We start from the raw sequence: 19,573 nt of genomic DNA on the forward strand, positions 1-19,573 counted from the left end.
GGACTAAACCACTGACCATGTGATTGAACTCAATATCCAGCCTCCTTCCCCTCCCAGGAGTTTGGACAGCTGAAGTCCCAATCCTCTAATCATGTGCTTGGTCTTTTTGGTGATCAGTCCCATTCTGAAGCTACCTAAGAGTCCCACCATTAATACCTCATTAGAGACTTCTTTCTATCACTCAGGAAATTCTAAGGTTTTCGAAACTCTCTACCAGGAACCAGAGACAAAGATCAGGTATATTTTTAATAATATCACAACACCTCTGAGAGCCTTGGAACTGAGGACTACCTAAGTCACCAGACTTGATTCGAGGGAATGAAGTAGCAAGATCAACCTCACTCCAGAAGGTTTGGGACAAATACCTGAGTATTACAGTATGTGTTAACCAAATCCCATATACTTTAGTTCATAGTATACGATAAGGGGATATTTTAAACAGGCACAGTGTAGTCTCTCTCTGATTTCTAAGGGTTTTTATCCACATCTTTAATGTGAGCTAGTGGACAGCAAGAAGTAACATGCTTCAGATGACAGTGAACCAGCTAAAGGAATATAAGAGCTGTTTCTCCTTCATACCCCACCCCACCCCCATTCTTTCTCCTTAAGAGTAACAAGAACCTTCTGCCACCACCTATGTCACTGGTACCACTAGCACTGCAGCTATGGAACAAGCACTTGTCACCTACATGGGCTGAATAAGTCCTCCAAGAAAAATGACTTGTCTTCTGCCCATGGAGGAATTCCTAAAGAATCAGACTTTGAAGGCTAGCAGGATTTGATTGCAGGACTTCGACAGAACTGGGGGAAAACAGAGACTCCACTCTTGGAGGGCACACACAAAGTAGTGTGTGCATTGGGACATAGGGGAAGGAGCAGTGACCCCATATGAGACTGAACCAGACCTACCTGCTGGTGTTGGAGGGTCTCCTGCAGAGGCGGCGTGTGGCTCTGTCTCACCGTGAGGACAGGAACACTGGCAGTGGAAGTTCTAGGAAGTACTCCTTGGCATGAGCCCTCCCAGAGTCTGCCATTAGCCCCACCAAAGAGCCCAGGTAGGCTCCAGTGTTGGGTTGACTCAGGCCAAACAACCAACAGGGAGGGAATGCAGCCCCACCCATCAGCAGACAAGCATATTAAAGTTTTACTGAGCTCTGCTCACCAGAGCAACACCCACCTCTACCAACCACCAGTCCCTCCCATCAGGAAACTTGCACAAGCCTCTTAGATAGCCTCATCCACCAGAGGGCAGACAGCAGAAGCAAGAAGAACTAGAATCCTGCAGCCTGTGGAACAAATACCACATTCACAGAAGGATAGACAAGATGAAAAGGCAGAGAGCTATGTACCAGATGAAAGAACAAGATAAAACCCCAGAAAAACAACTAAATGAAGTGGAGATAGGCAATCTTCCAGAAAAAGAATTCAGAATAATGATAGTGAAGATGATCCAGGACCTTGGAAAAAGAATGGAGGCAAAGATTGAGAAGATGCAAGAAATGTTTAACAAAGACCTAGAAGAATTAAAGAACAAACAAACAGAGATAAACAATACAATAACTGAAATGAAAAAAACACTAGAAGGAATCAATAGTAGAATAACTGAGGCAGAAGAACAGATAAGTGACCTGGATGACAGAATGGTGGAATTCACTGCTGTAGAACAGAAAAAAGAAAAAAGAATGAAAAGATATTAAGACAGCCTAAGAGACCTCTGGGACAACATTAAAAGGCAACAACATTCACATTATAGGGGTCCCAGAAGAAGAGAGAGAGAAAGGACCCGAGAAAATATTTGAAGATATTATAGTCGAAAATTTCCCTAACATAGGAAAGGAAATAGCCACGCAAGTGCGGGAAGTGCACAGAGTCCCATACAGGATAAACCCAAGGAGAAACACACGGAGACATAGTAATCAAATTGGCAAAAATTAAAGACAAAGAAAAATTATTGAAAGCAGCAAGGGAAAATAGACAAATAACATACAAGGGAACTCCCATAAGGTTAACAGCTGATTCTTCAGCAGAAATTCTACAAGCCAGAAGGGAGTGGCAGGATATACTTAAAGTGATGAAAGGGAAAAACCTAAAACCAAGATTACTCTACCTGACAAGGATCTTATTCAGATTCAATGGGAAATCAAAAGCTTTACAGACAAGCAAAAGCTAAGAGAATTCAGCACCACCAAACCAACTCTACAACAAATGCTACAGGAACTTCTCTAAGTGGGAAACACAAAAGAAGAAAAGGACCTACAAAACCAAACCCAAAACAATTAAGAAAATGGTAACAGGAACATACATATCGATAATTACCTTAAATGTGAATGGATTAAATGCTCCAACCAACAGAAACAGGCTTGCTGAATACGTACAGAAACAAGACCCATGTATATGCTGTCTACAAGAGACCCACTTCAGAACTAGGGACACATATAGACTGAAAGTGAGGGGATGGAAAAAGATATTCCATGCAAATGAAATCAAAAGAAAGCTGGAGTAGCAATACTCATATCAGATAAAATAGACTTTAAAATAAAGAATGTTACAAGAGACAAGGATGGACACTACATAATGATCAAGGGATCAATCCAAGAAGAAGATATAACAGTTATAAATATATATGCACCCAACATAGGAGCACCTCAATACATAAGGCAACTGCTAACAGCTATAAAAGAGGAAATCGACAGTAACACGATAATAGTGGGGGACTTTAACACCTCACTTACACCAATGGACAGATCATCCAAACAGAAAATTAGTAAGGAAACACAAGCTTTAAATGACACAATAGACCACATAGATTTAATTGATATTTATAGGACATTCCATCCAAAAACAGCAGATTACACTTTCCTCCAAGCGCACACAGAACATTCTCCAGGATAGACCACATCTTGGGTCACAAATCAAGCCTCAGTAAATTTAAGAAAATTGAAATCATATCAAGCATCTTTTCTGACCACAACGCTATGAGATTAGAAATAAATTACAGGGAAAAAAACGTAAAAAACACAAACACATGGAGGCTAAACAATACATTACTAAATAACCAAGAGATCACTGAAGAAATCAAAGAGGAAATCAAAAAATACCTAGAGACAAATGACAATGAAAACACGATGATCCAAAACCTATGGGATGCAGCAAAAGCAGTTCTAAGAGGGACGTTTATAACTATACAAGCCTACCTCAAGTAACAAGAAATATCTCAAATAAACAATCTAACGTTACACCTAAAGGAACTAGAGAAAGAAGAACAAACAAAACCCAAAGTTAACAGAAGGAAAGAAATCATAAAGATCAGAGCAGAAATAAAAAAAAATAGAAAAGAATAGCAAAGATCAATAAAACTAAAAGCTGGTTATTTCAGAAGATAAACAAAATTGAGAAACCATTAGCCAGACTCATCAAGAAACGGAGAGGACTCAAATCAATAAAAGTAGAAACGAAAGAGAAGTTAAAACAGACACCGCAGAAATACCAAGCATCCTAAGAGACTACTACAAGCAACTCTTTGCCAATAAAATGGACAACCTGGAAGAAATGGACAAATTCTTAGAAAGGTATAACCTTCCAAGACTGAACCAGGAAGAAATAAAAAATATGAACAGACCAATCACAAGTAATGAAATTGAAACTGTGATTAAAAATCTTCCAACAAACAAAAGTCCAGGACCAGGTGGCTTCACAGGTGAATTCTATCAAACATTTAAAGAAGAGCTAACACCCATCCTTCTCAAACTCTTCTAAAAAACTGCAGAGAAAGGAACACTCCCAAACTCATTCTACGAGGCCACCATCGCCCTGATACCAAAACAAGACAAAGATACTACAAAAAAAAGAATATTACAGACCAATATCACTGATGAATATAGACGCAAAAATTCTGAACAAAATACTAGCAAACAGAATCCAACAACACATTAAAAGGATCATACACCATGATCAAGTGGGATTTATCCCAAGGATTCAAGGATTCTTCAATATACGCAAATCAATCAATATGATACACCATATTAACAAACTGAAGAAGGAAAACCATATGATCATCTCAATAGATGCAGAAAAATCTTTTGACAAAACTCAACACCCATTTATGATTAAAAAACTCTCCAGAAAGTGGGCATAGAGGGAACCTACTTCAATATAATAAAGGCCATATATGACAAACCCACAGCTAACATCATTCTCAATGGTGAAAAACTGAAAGCATTTCCTCTAAGATCAGGAACAAGACAAGGATGTCAACTCTCACCACTATTATTCAGCATAGTTTTGGAAGTCCTAGTCATGGCAATCAGAGAAGAAAAAGGAATAAAAGGAATACAAATTGGAAAAGAAGAAATAAAAGTGTCACTGTTTGCAGATGACATGATACTATATATAGAGAATCCTAAAGATGGTACCAAAAAACTACTAGAGCTAATCAATGAATTTGGTAAAGTTGCAGAATACAAAATTAATGCATAGAAATCTCTTGCATTCCTATATACTAATGATGAAAAATCTGAAAGAAATTAAGGAAACACTCCCATTTACCATGGCAACAAAAAGAATAAAATACCTAGGAATAAACCTACCTAAGGAAACAAATGACCTGTATGCAGAAAACTATAAGACACTAATGAAAGAAATTAAATATGATACCAACAGATGGAGATATATACCATGTTCCTGGATTGGAAGAATCAATATTTTGAAAATGACTATACTACCCAAAGCAATCTACAGATTCAATGCAATCCTTATCAAATTACCAATGGCATTTTTTAACAGAATTAGAACAAAAATCCTTAAAATTTGTTTGGAGAGACAAAAGACCCTGAATAGCCAAAGCACTCATGAGGGAAAAGAGCAGAGCTTGAGGAATCAGACTCCCTGACTTCAGACTATACTACAAAGCTACAGTCATCAAGACAATATGGTACTGGCACAAAAACAGAAATATAGATCAATGGAACAACATAGAAAGCCCAGAGATAAACCCACGCACCTATGGTCAACTAATCTATGACAAAGTAGGCAAAGATATACAATGGAGAAATGACAGTCTCTTCAATAAGTGGTACTGGGAAAACTGGACAGCTACATGTAAAAGAACGAAATTAGAACACTCCCTAACACCATACGCAAAAATAAACTCAAAATGGATTAGAGACCTAAATATAAGACCGGACACTATGAAACTCTTAGAGGAAAACATAGGAAGGACACTCTTTGACATAAATCACAGCAAGATCTTTTTTGATCCACCTCCTAGAGTAACGGAAATAAAAACAAAAATAAACAAATGGGACCTAATGAAACTTCAAAGCGTTTGCACAGCAAAGGAAACCATAAACAAGAAGAAAAGACAACCCTCAGAATGGGAGAAAAGATTTTCAAATCAAATCAACAGACAAAGGATTAATCTCCAAAATATATAAACAGCTCATGCAGCTCAATATTAAAAAAAAAACCAACCCAATCCAAAAATGGGGGTGGGGGTGGGGGTGTGATGAATTGGGAGATTGGGATTGACATGTATACACTGATGTGCACAAAATGGATGACTAATAAAAAAATATATATCCCCTTCTCTTATACCAATTCAATATTTTTCCTTATCTCTTGTCTTTACATCGCTTATAAATCTTTGCCTTCTAACTGGAAAGCAAGAATATTAATTTCGTTAATATAATAGTACATACTGTACAATAATAAGAAAAAGGAGAGAGAAAAAAAAAGATGAGAATAAGGAAGGATATGGCGAACAGAGGGAAGGAAGGAAAGAAAGGTTTTTATAAAACCACCCAGAAGTTCCTCTGAGTTCTGTTTCCTAGTAAATTGTCCTAGATTGAAGCAGGTGCATATTAATAAATAAATAGAAAAACTTATGGTTTTAAGTCTTAATGATCCTTTGTGACTACTTTAAACATACTTTTTCGTTTAAAAAATTAAAATATTTTTACATGTATTAGAGCAATAGAAAAAGGTCTGAGCCTATTATTAAGGAATTACTGAATTCTTCTAGATCAGGTTAAAGGTAAAATAATATTAATACATGCTCAAATAGTAAACATTATAATCTTTTTTTCTTTTTTTAAGTGATTCAGACTGGCACTCCATTAAAAATATGTAGGGCTTATTTATAAAGTAACATATAAACAAAAAGTACAAATATACATGTTTCCATGACTATATTTTTACAGTTTATTATTCATAGCTACTGTGTATTAATGTATCAAGTAACTACCTGAAAGGGAACTAAAGCTCACATCTGCTTATTCTGATTTGTGAAAATAATTTTAAAGAACTCTGGAAACTCAGGGAGTCAATGAATTAGCCTATAGGGAATTTCTTCTGTACAATTCTGTATTATGTAGGGAACATTTTCTTCAGCTGTTTTTTTTCCCCTAGACGTTAATCTTCCTTACAAACTAATTGTATTACTTGCATGAGCATAGGAGGAAAATAGCAGAACCGGGCAGTTTCTGAGCAAGATTATTTGACATTGCAATAAGTGACAAACTAAAACAGGGCCAAGTGTGAGACATCTGGAATTCAAGCAAATCAAACTTGCTTTAGATCTGCATATTTGTATAATTTAAAGTTATCTAGGAATTCATTTAAGAGGTCATCTGTTTTCACTTAAAAATTGGTTTAGGCTTTACCAGCTAAATAGCTTAAATTTAGAAGTAGCATTGGACTGCAGTCACGTGTCACTTATTCTTTGATCCTACGCAGGATGTCTCAAAAAGCTAGAAGAGTCAGTTCTTTTATTTACAAACGAATAAATTAATTCAGTAGAAAGGATTTCACCACACTTCTCCAATATCTTTAAATTCCTTGGTTGAAGCAACCGGGCGTTATAAAATATTGAGCCCAGCTTCGCAGAAAGTCCCTTCAGTTTCTCTCCCGTCCCAAACCCTTTGCCTGAAAGCCACTGACAGCCGCTGTGAGAGCTTCTAAGAGGTCCAAGCACGTTCACATTCCCCGATTTTGGATCTCCGCGACTCGCAGAGGTCGGGGACGCACCGAGGCTCGGAGCCGAAGGGCGGGGCCAAGAGGCGGGACGAACGGGGCCAAGCCCCGCCTAACAAAGCGGAACTAGATTTACGTCATTTCTGTCTGCGGCGTTACCTGGGGCACAAGTGGAGCTCAGGCGGCGGCGATTGGCAGGTGAAGGGAATGGTGTCCCCTCCCCCTCAGCCGGTACTGCTCCCACTCGGCTTGCCTCTGGGGCTGCTGGGTCTGAACCTCCTCTAGTTCAGTGTGTTGACGGCCCCCGGTCCTTGAGGTCCCAGCCCTATCCAGCCCTCTTAATTAAGTTTTGTTTCTCTGAAACCCCCATTGGGCATCTAGCCTCTCGTTTAAAATCTTGGCCAGGATTAACCCCTTCCCCCGTGTTTCCGTGTTTCCTCTCCTTGCCCTCGGTGAACTCGCGTTCCTCTGGTTGAAAAGAGCTCCCGGCCCATCCTTCGCGCTCTCAGTGCCCCACTCACCGCGCAGATACTGTCTAGTCCACCTTCAGGCCGAGCGGGAAATACGGGAAATACTTAACCTACCTCACGTGTTTTTCTGGACTTCTTTCCTGTTCGATTCATGAAATGGTTTTCTGTCTTTTCATTTCATTATTTAGAGATGGAAAGGGCAAAATCGTTTTTAAGGAGGAGGCTAAGCAGTTTTTTTTTTTTTACCTCTTCCGCTCTTGTTATAAAGGACCACAGAAGAAAAGGAAAAGCGAAATTACAAAATTGGTAAAGATCGCGAAACATTTGTTTATTCAATAAAACAGTAGGGGAAACAAAATGGGAAGCATAGGTTCTAATCCCAGCAAATTAATTTTAATTCTATTTTCAAACTTTTAAAGAAGTAAATGGAACTTAGATTTCAAAGACTTACCTTGTAATCTTTTTCTCATGAAGCCTGAATAGATCAGCGGAGCCATGATCTATTATACAAAAAGTTTTTGAATTGGGATAGATAAAAATCTTATCTCTGAATCTGCAAGTGGAACCCAGATGTAAAATCCTTATGACCTGAACAGTGGCTTGCTAATACTTTTTAGTATCTTAGAATTTCTGAAGTGTTTTCACATTAATTTATTTGGAGCCTCATAATAACCATGTGACATCAGTATTGCTTTTTATTTAAGGCCAGCAACTGTCCTTACCCTCTTTTCTTCTCTGGACCTTGTCCTTTTAAACTACTCGAAAGACTTTACCCTTCATAGCTAACAACATCTTAATGTGCCTTAATGTCTCCCATATTTTAAAAAATTTCTTGAATCCATTCCCACCTTCCAGCAAATACCCCTTATCTCTGCTCCCTGACAGCACTCCAAAGAACCATTTACATATTCACTGTCTCAGCGTTCCCACTTCCTCAACACAGGCTTTCTTCCTTGCTGCTCCAATAAGCAACTTTAGTTGGCCAAATCTAATTCTTTATCCTCCATTTACTTGACTCTCCACAATTGAGCACTTCTCTTTCTTGAAATGTGTGGAACTTTATCATTCCTCAGTAATGTGACTCATTTCTGAGTCAGGTAATAATTTTGAATACTGAAAAATATTTCATCACTATTTTGTGCTATTCATAGTGTAATGGTGACATGTGGAATTAGTCTGCAAGTTAACATTTTCAAATGCTACTATCTTAAATCTGGACAACCAGCAAAACAATAAATCAAGCCCCGATTTGTAACATTTGTCAATTTCTATAATATAAATACTCCCACACTGGCCAATTTCAAGCTACCAACATGCCTCAGGAACTGGAAAGGCATGTGCGGTCATGCACCATGATATTGTTTCCACCATGCAGATACCAGTAGATAATATGCAGAGACCAGTAGTTCTCAACCTTGGGTGACTTTGCTCCCCAGGGGACATTTGGCAATGTCTGGAGATATTTTCGATTGTCACAACTGTGCTACTGCATCTGGTGAGTATAAGGCAGGGATTCTGCTAAACTTCCTATTGTGCACAGAACAACCCTCACAACAAAGAACCCAGCCCAGAACATCAATGGGTCACTGTTGAGGAACCCTGCAATAAAAATAAATAACTGCAAGAAAATAAATAGTAGTAAAAAATAGTGTAAGAGAGGAAAAATTTTTTTCTGTACTCTCAGGTTTGGTGCTTGGAGCCTGCAAATTAAACCGACAAAATACAGATTAACAGGAGAAAAGACATACAAATTTTATTTGATGTTAATATTTTAATTTTACATATATACAGGAAAGGAAGTGAAAACCCAAAGGGGTGCTTAGCCCTTGAAGCTTGTATATTATTTTAACAAAGTTGATAAATTTGTGAAGTGACAAGACAAAGGGAAAGAGATTTGGGTTTTTAGAGGTGGTAAATTGTGGGAGGGTAAATATTTGGGGAAAGCTCATGGAGGGTAAGGGTTATTTAAGTAAGGCTGGTTTGTGCAGACCCATTTCAGTGCCAGTGATAATGGTTATTTTGTCTCCAGTGATAATGGTTATTTTTCTCCTCCAGGTATGGGAGAGAAGAGGGGGAACACCTCCACACAGGGAAATGTATGTCCTGCTTTTAGGCAGATAAAGGGAGGATAGAGAGCTTTTCCTACATATGCTATTTCTCAATTGCCTTAAGCTCAAAATAATCCTTATGCCGAAGTAGCATATTTTGGGGTGGTATATTCTGATCCCCTTCAATAGTAAAGTAATTAGTAAGTGATGAGTTTTGAGTGTGTATTACCTTTATTTTATTTAACTGTAAGCTTAATTTAATTTTAAAATAATGACTGTGTTCAAAAACTAACTCACAAAATTCTCAAAAATTTAAAATTTGGCTCTACTGAACCAAAGTCAACTTAGTACATTGCCAAACCATGCCAGTCAATTTCCCATATAATTATAGTCGCTCCTGCCTATTTTTTTTACCTTACCTCCCACTCTTCTGTCTCTTCTCTGCGCTCCAATGGCACAGTTTTCTTCCTTTCTACCACTTCAACACACCAAGCTCCTTATCTCAAGACATTTTTATCTTTTGTTCCCTGTGCCTGCAACCCTCTTCTACCATTTTCCCATGGTTCCCTCTTTGCATCATGAAAAGTAGTGTCTCCTAATTAGAGAGGCCTTCCTTGGCTGTTTGTACTAAAATACCCCTTGGTCATTCTCTATCCCTACTCTTTTATCTTCATTGCACATGCACTTATTTTGGTTTCTACAGCCATATTTTAAATAACATGTTATTCTACTTATTTTTGATTTCTTTTTTTCTTATTTTTTAAATTAATTTTTATTGGAGTTTAGTTGATTTACAATGTTGCATTAGTTTCTGCTAATAAAGTGAATCAAAGTGAATCAGTTATACATATACATATATCCACTCTTTTAGATTCTTTTCCCATATACATCATTACAGAGTACTGAGTAGAGTTCCCTTTGCTATACAATAGGTTCTTGCTAGTTATCTATTTTATATATAGTAGTGTGTCTTGATTTCTTTTAGATTTGGCTGTTTTCTGGTAGCCTCTTAAAATATAAAATGAGAATTTAGCTCTCTTACACCAACCATATGTACATATACACACTGATTCTCTACCCTCATCTTCCTAATTAAAAAAAAAAAATCATGTCATAACGCTAAGTAGCTTCCAAAAATTTAACTGCATTCAATATAAGGATGAGTTATTACAAAGCCCAGTTGACCCTGAACAACGTGGGATTAGGGTTGCTGACCACCCCCTGCAGTTGAAAATTCGAATACAACTTTTAACTCTCCCAAAACTTAACTACAGTAACCTTACTGATAACATAAACAGATGATTAACACATATTTTGTATGTTATATGTATTATATACTGTATTCTTATAATAAAGTAAACTAGAGAAAAGAATGTTATTAAGAAAATCATAAGGAAGAGAAAATACATTTACAGTACTGTATTTGTTGGTGCCATGAGTTTACATCATCTGTTTACATGATGAATTGTCCTTCTGTCATACCTTCAACATTATTGTCTTATATGGTACAAAGCCCCATAGACATTTTATGTATTACTAACACTAGACATCAAAAATGAAGATAATGTGAAAAAAATCATATTAATCTACAGGTATAATGATTCATACATTGATAATGAAGGGGCAGAAATATGATTGCTTTATGGTAGCCTAGTGCAATTGATACGATTGCTTCACAGTAGCCTGGCCTATATACAAATGAATGAATTATAAAATTTTTATGTTGTACAGTGCTAGTCATATTCATAGTACAGCACTGAAAACATTGTTAACATTTTTAAGCCACTTACCTGTGATGATGGACATATTCAGTTTCTCCAATTACAGGGAGAATGAGGCACACTATAATGGTTACTAGATTTTCACATGAAGACACTCACACACATACATAACAGATAAGTTTATTAACTATACAGCATGATTATTATTTACTATTTATTAAGTGGAAAGGTATAATCATAAAGATCTTCATCCTCATCATCTTCACGTTGAGTAGGCTGAGTAAGAGGAGGGATTGGTCTTTGCTGTCCCAGGGTGGCAGAAGCAGAAGAAATATAGGAGGTGAAAAGGGAGGTAGGAGAGGCCAGCATACTCAGTGCAACTTTACAGAAATAGGTCATAATTTCTGTCTTTTTGCTTTTTCATTTCTCTAAAAATGTTTCTACATGTTTCTAATCCTTCTTCCACTGTTTACTTTAGTTTCAGTGTCCAGAGCATAGAAGAGTCCATGTTGTAAAAGAAGTCAAAAGCAGTCTTGAATAATAAGAACTCTTCTGCCAGATTGTCTAAATGTCAATTTGTTTTCTGGCACTGCTTCTTTTACATTTTCTTCCTTATCACCTGGAACTGGTTCAGAAGCACTCATCTCCATCAAGTCGCCTTCTGATTCCTCTGATGTGGTGTCTATTAGCCCTTGAATGTCGCCAAGATCCATATCATGCAACCCTTTACCCCCTACCTTTTTTGCCATATCCACAATCCCTTTCATGATTTTCTTGACTAGCTCTGTAATAAATCCTGTGAGGTCATGCACAACATCTGGACACAGTTTTCTCCAGCAGGAATTTATTGTTTCAGGCTTGATGGCTTTCGTTGCTTTTTGTATAACAACGATGGTATCTTTTATGGTGTAATCCTTCTAGACTTCCACGTTGGTCTCTCTATTGAGGTTCTCTGATAGAGGTTGACAATCCTTTCCATAGAGTACCATGTGTAATGAGCCTTCAAGGTCCTTATTGACACCCTGGCCTGGAGGCTGAATTAGAGACGTTGTGTTTTCAGGTCAAGTAGACCACATCGATGCATTCAGTGATGAATTCATGGAGTTCTGAGTGACCAGGGGCATTGTCCAATATCAAAAGAACTTTAAAAGGCAGTCCCTTATTGGCAAGGTACTTCCTGACTTCAGAGACAAAGCATTGATGGAATCAATTCAGTAAAAGTGTACTGGTTGTCTGGGTCTTCTTGTACAGCCAAAAGACTGGCAGCTGGCATTTATCTTTTCCCTTCAATTATTAAGGGTTAGCAAGTTTATAAATAAGGGCAGTCCTGATCATAAACCCAACTGCATTTGTACAAAACAGTAGAGTTAGCCTATCCCTTCTTGCCTTGAATCCCGGTACTCACTTCTCTTCCTTACTAATAAATGTCCTTTGTGGCACTTTTTTTTCCAGAATAGGTCACTTTCATATGCACTTAGAACCTGTTCAAGGAGATAGCCTTTCCTTTCTCTTCAGTGGGCATCTGAACTCGTCTGCTGCCTCTTAGTTGGCAGAAGCTGCTTCTCCTATTATCTTTACATTTTTTAAAGCCAAACCGTTTTCTAAAATTATCAAACCACCCTTTGCTGGCATTAAATTCTTCAGCTTTAGATCCTTCACCTTCCTTTTGCTTTAAGTTGTCCTATAATGACTTCACTTTTTCTTGAATCATATTAGAGTCTGTAGGTATGGCTTTCTTATAGCAATCCTTCACCCACATAAAAGCTACATTTTCAATATAAGACAAAAAGGTATTTCAGCAAAAAGTGCAAGGTTTTCACATCTGATGGCATAGCTGCAGTGACAGCTTCATGAATTTCCTTTCCTTTCTTTTTTTTTTTTTTTTACAGTGGTCCTTACACTGGATTCATTTATCTCAAAATGGCAGGCAACTGCAGCTGCAGACCTCAATCTACAGTACATGTTAAGCAATTCAACTTTATCTTGTAATGTCATGAACTCTGTTTCTTCGAACACTTCCAGCATCACTAGCAGCTCTTTGTATGGGTCCCATGGTGTTATTCAGGGTTTACATTAAACATGATGAAAAATAGGTGAGAACTGCGAGAGATCACTTTTCACTGTGATATGCAATTCACTGGAGAGGTGATCTGCTCACATGGAGATGATTAGTGTCACACAGCATTTTAAGCAGATTCAACACTTGAGCTCACTGCAATAGCAACAAGAGGTGGCTATGAAATTACTACACTGGTACGGTATGTTCTACAATTAATTTTATGCAGGTATGTTTAATACTGCATCTTTACATTTGTTTACTATTCTCTCAACTGCAAATGGCACCATGTTCAGTCTGTGTGTGCATTAAGTTTTGATAAATTTTAACTTTTTTAATAGATTCGTGTATATTTTACACTAGCAAATGATAAAATAGACTAGTATCTACATATATTTTATGCCGTCATGACATACCTCTTTATTTTTTGATATTCCTTGGCTATGCAGTTCACCTTATAAGTTTTTTCAAACTGTTACAAATCTCCCAAAATTTTTTCCAATATATTTATTGAAAACTTTGCATGTAAATGTACCCATGCAGTACAAACCCATGTTCAAGGGTCAACTCTAATTAAATATCCAGGGTAAGCCTGCTTTGGAGTCAAGAACCAGTCACCAATCATGTTGTATCCAAATTCATATTATTGGGGGTGGCATTATCATAGGGTATATAATTATGGGGTATTACTGTTGTTGTATCATACATTTTGGGAGGATTAATATTAACATAGTTATGGTTGTATACTTATTCATACTGAGCCATAACAATAATTTAGTTTTGGGGTTTTTTTTCTTTTTTTTTTTGCCCCCTTTCAGGGTGACACTTAAAATACACAAGTCAGATTATGTTACTCCTCTGGTATAACCCTCCAGCAGCTTCCCATCACAGTTACAATAAAATTCTAACTTTTTACCATGGAAAGCACTATGTAATCTGTGATGCCACTACCTCTCTGCTTTTATCTATCACTCTTTTTCTCTATAGTTGGCTGCAGTCACACTGGCCTTCTTCCTGTTCCAGTTTCCTATTTCATTGCCTTCACACTTGCTGTTCTGTCTGCCTAAAAAGCTCTTTGTGTATGTAAATGGCTCATTCCACTTCATTCAAGTTTCTGCTTAAACAACAAAGAATTAATATAATATGTAGAATTTTTAGCCTCCTTTGTCACTTATTGTATTATTCCCTCCAATAAATATTTATTTAAAACTCTTTTAATTGGTGCATTATATTAATGAAAGGTTAAAATCTGCCTCTAATCCCCAACATTCATCATACTAAACTCAGTCTAAACAAGAGAACTAAAGCAATACTAATAACAAGATCATTAACCAAGATTAAGATCCTTATGAGTGGTGTCTGATATATGTACAGAGGCATCAGGTATTGGTAGATTCCAGTTTCTAGAATGTTAAGCAAATGCTATTGACCCTACATGAACTGTATGTAACTAAATGTAACTCCTGGCCCTGATTCCAAGACTAAACTTAGATCAATCTTCAGTGGTGAAGAAACTTTTTAAAATGTTATTTCCAATGTGTTGCAGACCATTGCTTTTGTAAAATAAAAATGAATTACTAGAGAAAGAAAAAAAATAACAGATCTACAAACCCACTGATCGTGTGTGTGTGTGTGTGTGTGTGTGTGCACCACAACAGTGTAAAATTGCTATAAAAGCTTCAAACTACTGTCAATTTCTTTACTTATCTCTTCTGGTAACATGTAGTTCAGAGACTGGCATAGGTCTGTGGACCACACTCAAAGTAGTATAGCTTTTAGAGATCCACCTACAGGAGATTCGCTCCAACCCCTTATACCCTATCCTTCCCACACCCTATTTCTGCTAACTTTTCAAGTTAAGCCTACAGTGAATTGTTCTCCTGCTGGTAACAAATTAATTTTTTAAAACTGTTATTATTATTCAGGTAGTACATGTTCATTATAGACATAAGCGAAAAAAACATATTTTAAATTCCTCAATTCTATCAGCACGGTTAACATTCATATTTGTATGTACATAGTTATATATATACAAGACTTATCTATTTGAATAAGGGAGGGAGAAGCTAAGACAAATAGCTTATTACAGATAACTGTTTAATAAACTGCTCTTTGAAAATTGAACATTGTAATATGAAACATTTTCCATGTCAATGTGTACATTTACAGCATCATTTTTAATATTCTCACAGGATTCTATTTTATGAAAGCATGATAATTTATTTAACCAATTTTCTATTCAGTCAGCAGCAAATATTATTTATTGATCACCTACTCTTGGACTACAATTGAGAATGTTTTGGGGAAAATTATGTAATTTGCATGAATCAACACTAATGGTATCTTGTGCTATCATACACACACACACACACACACACACACACACTCTCACATACGTTGCTTTATACCTTCAATCACTAAGCATTGCTAACAGGGGTAAAACTCACATAAAGTTGATTATTAGAAAGCATATTAAAGACCCACAATAAATATGTCCCATTTTGTCCCAATGGGACAAAAATGTCCCATTTATGTTTAGTTTCTCACTTTTGTAAAATCTAGAAGTTATGCACTCTCATAGAATGCTTATAGGTGTAAACTGATTAACATTTTTGAGGACAATTGGCTGTGTCAAAATTTTAGTGTGCATACTTTTTTTTTTAAACATCTTTATTGGGGTATAATTGCTTTACTATGGTGTGTTAGTTTCTGCTTTATAACAAAGTGAATCAGTTATACATATACATATGTTCCCATATCTCTTCCCTCTTGCGTCTCTCTCCCTCCCATCCTCCCTATCCCACTCCTCCAGGTGGTCACAAAGCACCGAGCTGATCTCCCTGTGCTATGCGGCTGCTTCCCGCTAGCTATCTACCTTACGTTTAGTAGTATATGTATGTCCATGCCTCTCTCTTGCTTTGTCACAGCTCACTCTTTTTTTGTGAAGTTATCTATATCTGAGCTACATACACATCATAGAAACAAAATCACACAGTATAAAAGAATATACCAAAATAAAATCTCCTTTTCATTCCTAAATCCAGTCCCTTAGTCCCCCTTGTCCCTCCCCAGAGACAATCAGCAGTTTTCTTATATCCCCTTTCAGAGAGAGTCAATGCAAATATATATATGCATACCTTTTCTCATAACATTTCCACTTATAAAAGTCCATCCAACAGAAATAATTGCACATGTACAAAAATATATGTATAAGGATATTCATTTTGTAATTGTAATAGCAAAAAAAATAGAAACAATTTGAATGTCCAATAATAAAGAGTAAATAAATTATGACATATCTATACTTAGAAATACTGTGCAACTATAAAAAGAATGAGGAAGATCTATATGTATTAACATGGAAAATCTCCAACATATATTGTTAAGTAAAGAAAGCAGAAAATATGTATCATTTCATCACATTAATGCAAATAAACAATCCTCTATGGTATGTGTGTGTATATGTATATATACATATATATAGTCCAAATTTAAATATATAAGAAAAGAGCTGGAAGAATCACATACCTATTAATAGAGATAAAGATAACCTTTGAACAGAGGACTGGACTAGAAGAAATGGGGAATGGGGTATTTTCGCTTTTTACTCTACAGTACTATATTGTTTGAAATTTTTATTACAAGAATGTATATGTGTATTATTTACATAATAACTTTTAGAGTAGATAAATCTAGGCAATGCTATGAATAATTTTGGATTTTAAGCAGAAATGAAATGTTAAACAGGGAATGATATTTATCTATTTTTCTAATGCTGTTTAAATATTGCCCTGTTTCTATGGTTATTTGTGAATAACCAGGTAACAGTGTTCTGTATGTTGAACAATGCAAAAGAACATGAATTACAGAAAAAGTAATGAATTGAAGTGACCACCATGTTTCAAAATTCAGTATAATTATTTTCCTATTTTTTCCTCACATTTGAAAATTAAAATTTTGATACGATTTTTATTTATGATAAATCTCAGAAGCAAAGTTTTCTTCTGTGTTTATCCCTTTTAATGATAGAAGTAGTGACAGTGTCCTTAAAAATTATTAAAACTGATTATCACACTATTTACAAAGAAATTAACAAATCTTTTAAGTACCAAATATCATTCCTACTATTATTTATGTTAATAGTTATTTATAAGTTATGAGAATGCTTATAATGTTCAGTCATGTTTTTTTATCCAGAATAATGCATGTGAATTCTTATATTTGAAAATAGTTTATATTATAATAATAGATACAATATATTGAATGGTTATGATGGACCAGAAATTGTACTAAATGCTTTGCCTGTATCATCTGATTTAATCCTCACAATTCTATGAAGTGGGTACTATGCCTCCCCATATTTTACAGATGAGGAAACTGAAGTTGGAATAAGTTAAATAACTTTTATAAGATCACACAACTAAGTATGAGGTAGAATATGATTTAAACACTGATCTGTCTTACTTCAGACCCAAAGATTTAACCTATAACCACATGCCTCCTATATTATTAAACCTATTTGAAGAGAAATGAAAAAGTCACAGAGCATTCTTCTCATAAATCATTTTCTCCTTACTCTTAAAAGTTCCAATTTTTAAAACTCAGCAATATACACAGTTAGGAAGAAAACTTCTTTAGTTTTAAGCCTCCATGTAAGTTTAAACATCAAAAGAGAAAAACAATTTAAATAAAATATGTAAATAGGTTTTTCTTTCATTTTTCCTTATAAATGACATATCTTTTAGACAGTTTTTCTGTTTGGTCTCTGTCTCTCTAAATATAATGCACATATTAGTAGATGTGTGTTATATATACAGTCCTAAATACTTCAGGACTTTGGAATTTGTAAGTCCTTTTAAATTTAGCATTTTACAAGTAACAGTTCAGAATTTTTAAATTTTAAGTAGAACTATATTCACTTAGTTTGGACTATGATAAAGCATCTCAGAACCATGCTGCTACTGCAAATGTAATGAGTGACATTTATACAATGAAGTATTAATAACTCTGAGATTAAGTAAAATCCATGTTTCTCTCTGTGTTCAGTATAGGGCCTTTTTTCCCCTTTTCTTTTTTTTGACCATTGGAGCCTTGTGTCCTTTATAAGGTAAACTCAGAGACTTGTGAAATTGAAAGTCTCTTTGGAGTTAATTTATTACAGTGCTTTTATTTTACAAACAATGAAATGGAAGCCAAAAGATGTTAAGCTATTTGTCCTTGGTTATGTTAAGTAGCGCTGTGAACTAAAACTAAAATACATCTTCAGTCTTTCAGTTCAGTAGGCTTCCTTTCCTGATTATGTGTAAGAAAACTACCAAAACAACAGGTTACTTGCAAATCTTATATATACCTTGTATTTCCTCTCATTATGTATACTGGAAAATGAATATAATTCCTGTATTAATTTATATAACCTAAATAAACAAAATTCTTGCATTACACTTTTCTGATAGAACTGGGACAATATTGGAAAAGTTTAATTATTTGACCTACTCAATCATTCAATTTTGGATGAGATCCTTTTTAGGATAATAAATGTTTAAGCAGCATAAATAAGAATTTAGCTTACTCCAGTTTGTGTAGTAAAATACACATAAGATGAAATTTATCATCTTAACCATTATTAAGTGTACAGTTCAGTGGTATTAAATACATTCATAATGTTGTGCAACTATTGCCACCATCCATCTCCAGAACTCTTTTCATCTTGAAATTCTATACCCATTAAACAATAACCCTCCATACCCGCTCCAAACTCCCGGCACCACCATTCTTTCTGTCTCTATAATTTTGACTACTATAAGTACTTCATATAAAGGGAATCATACACTATCTGTTTTGGGTTTTTTTTGCGACTATTTTTCTTTCAATTAGCATAATGTCCTCAAGGTTCATCTATGTTATATCATATGTCCGATTTCCCTTCTTTTAATGGAAGAATAATATTCCATTGTATGTATATATTACATTTTGTTTATCCATTCATTTTTAATGGATACATGGTTTCCCACATTTAGCTATTGTTAAAAATGCTACTATGAACATGGGTGTATAGAGATCTCTCTTAGAGACCCTACTTTCAATTCTTCCAGGGAAATACCCAGATGTGAATTACTAGATCATATGGTAATTCTATTTTTAGTTTTTTGAGGAATCACCATATTTTTTTCCATAGTGGTTGTACCATTTCTTATTGCCACTAGCAGTGCACAAGGGTTCCAGTTTCTCCACATCCTTACCAAAACTTTTTTGTAGTAATATCATAATGGGCATGAGATGTTATCTCACTGCAGTTTTGATTTGCATTTC

The sequence above is a fragment of the Neophocaena asiaeorientalis genome, unplaced genomic scaffold (genome assembly GCF_003031525.2).
Source record: "Neophocaena asiaeorientalis asiaeorientalis breed wild unplaced genomic scaffold, Neophocaena_asiaeorientalis_V1.1 scaffold623, whole genome shotgun sequence".
Classification (NCBI taxonomy): Eukaryota; Metazoa; Chordata; class Mammalia; order Artiodactyla; family Phocoenidae; genus Neophocaena; species Neophocaena asiaeorientalis.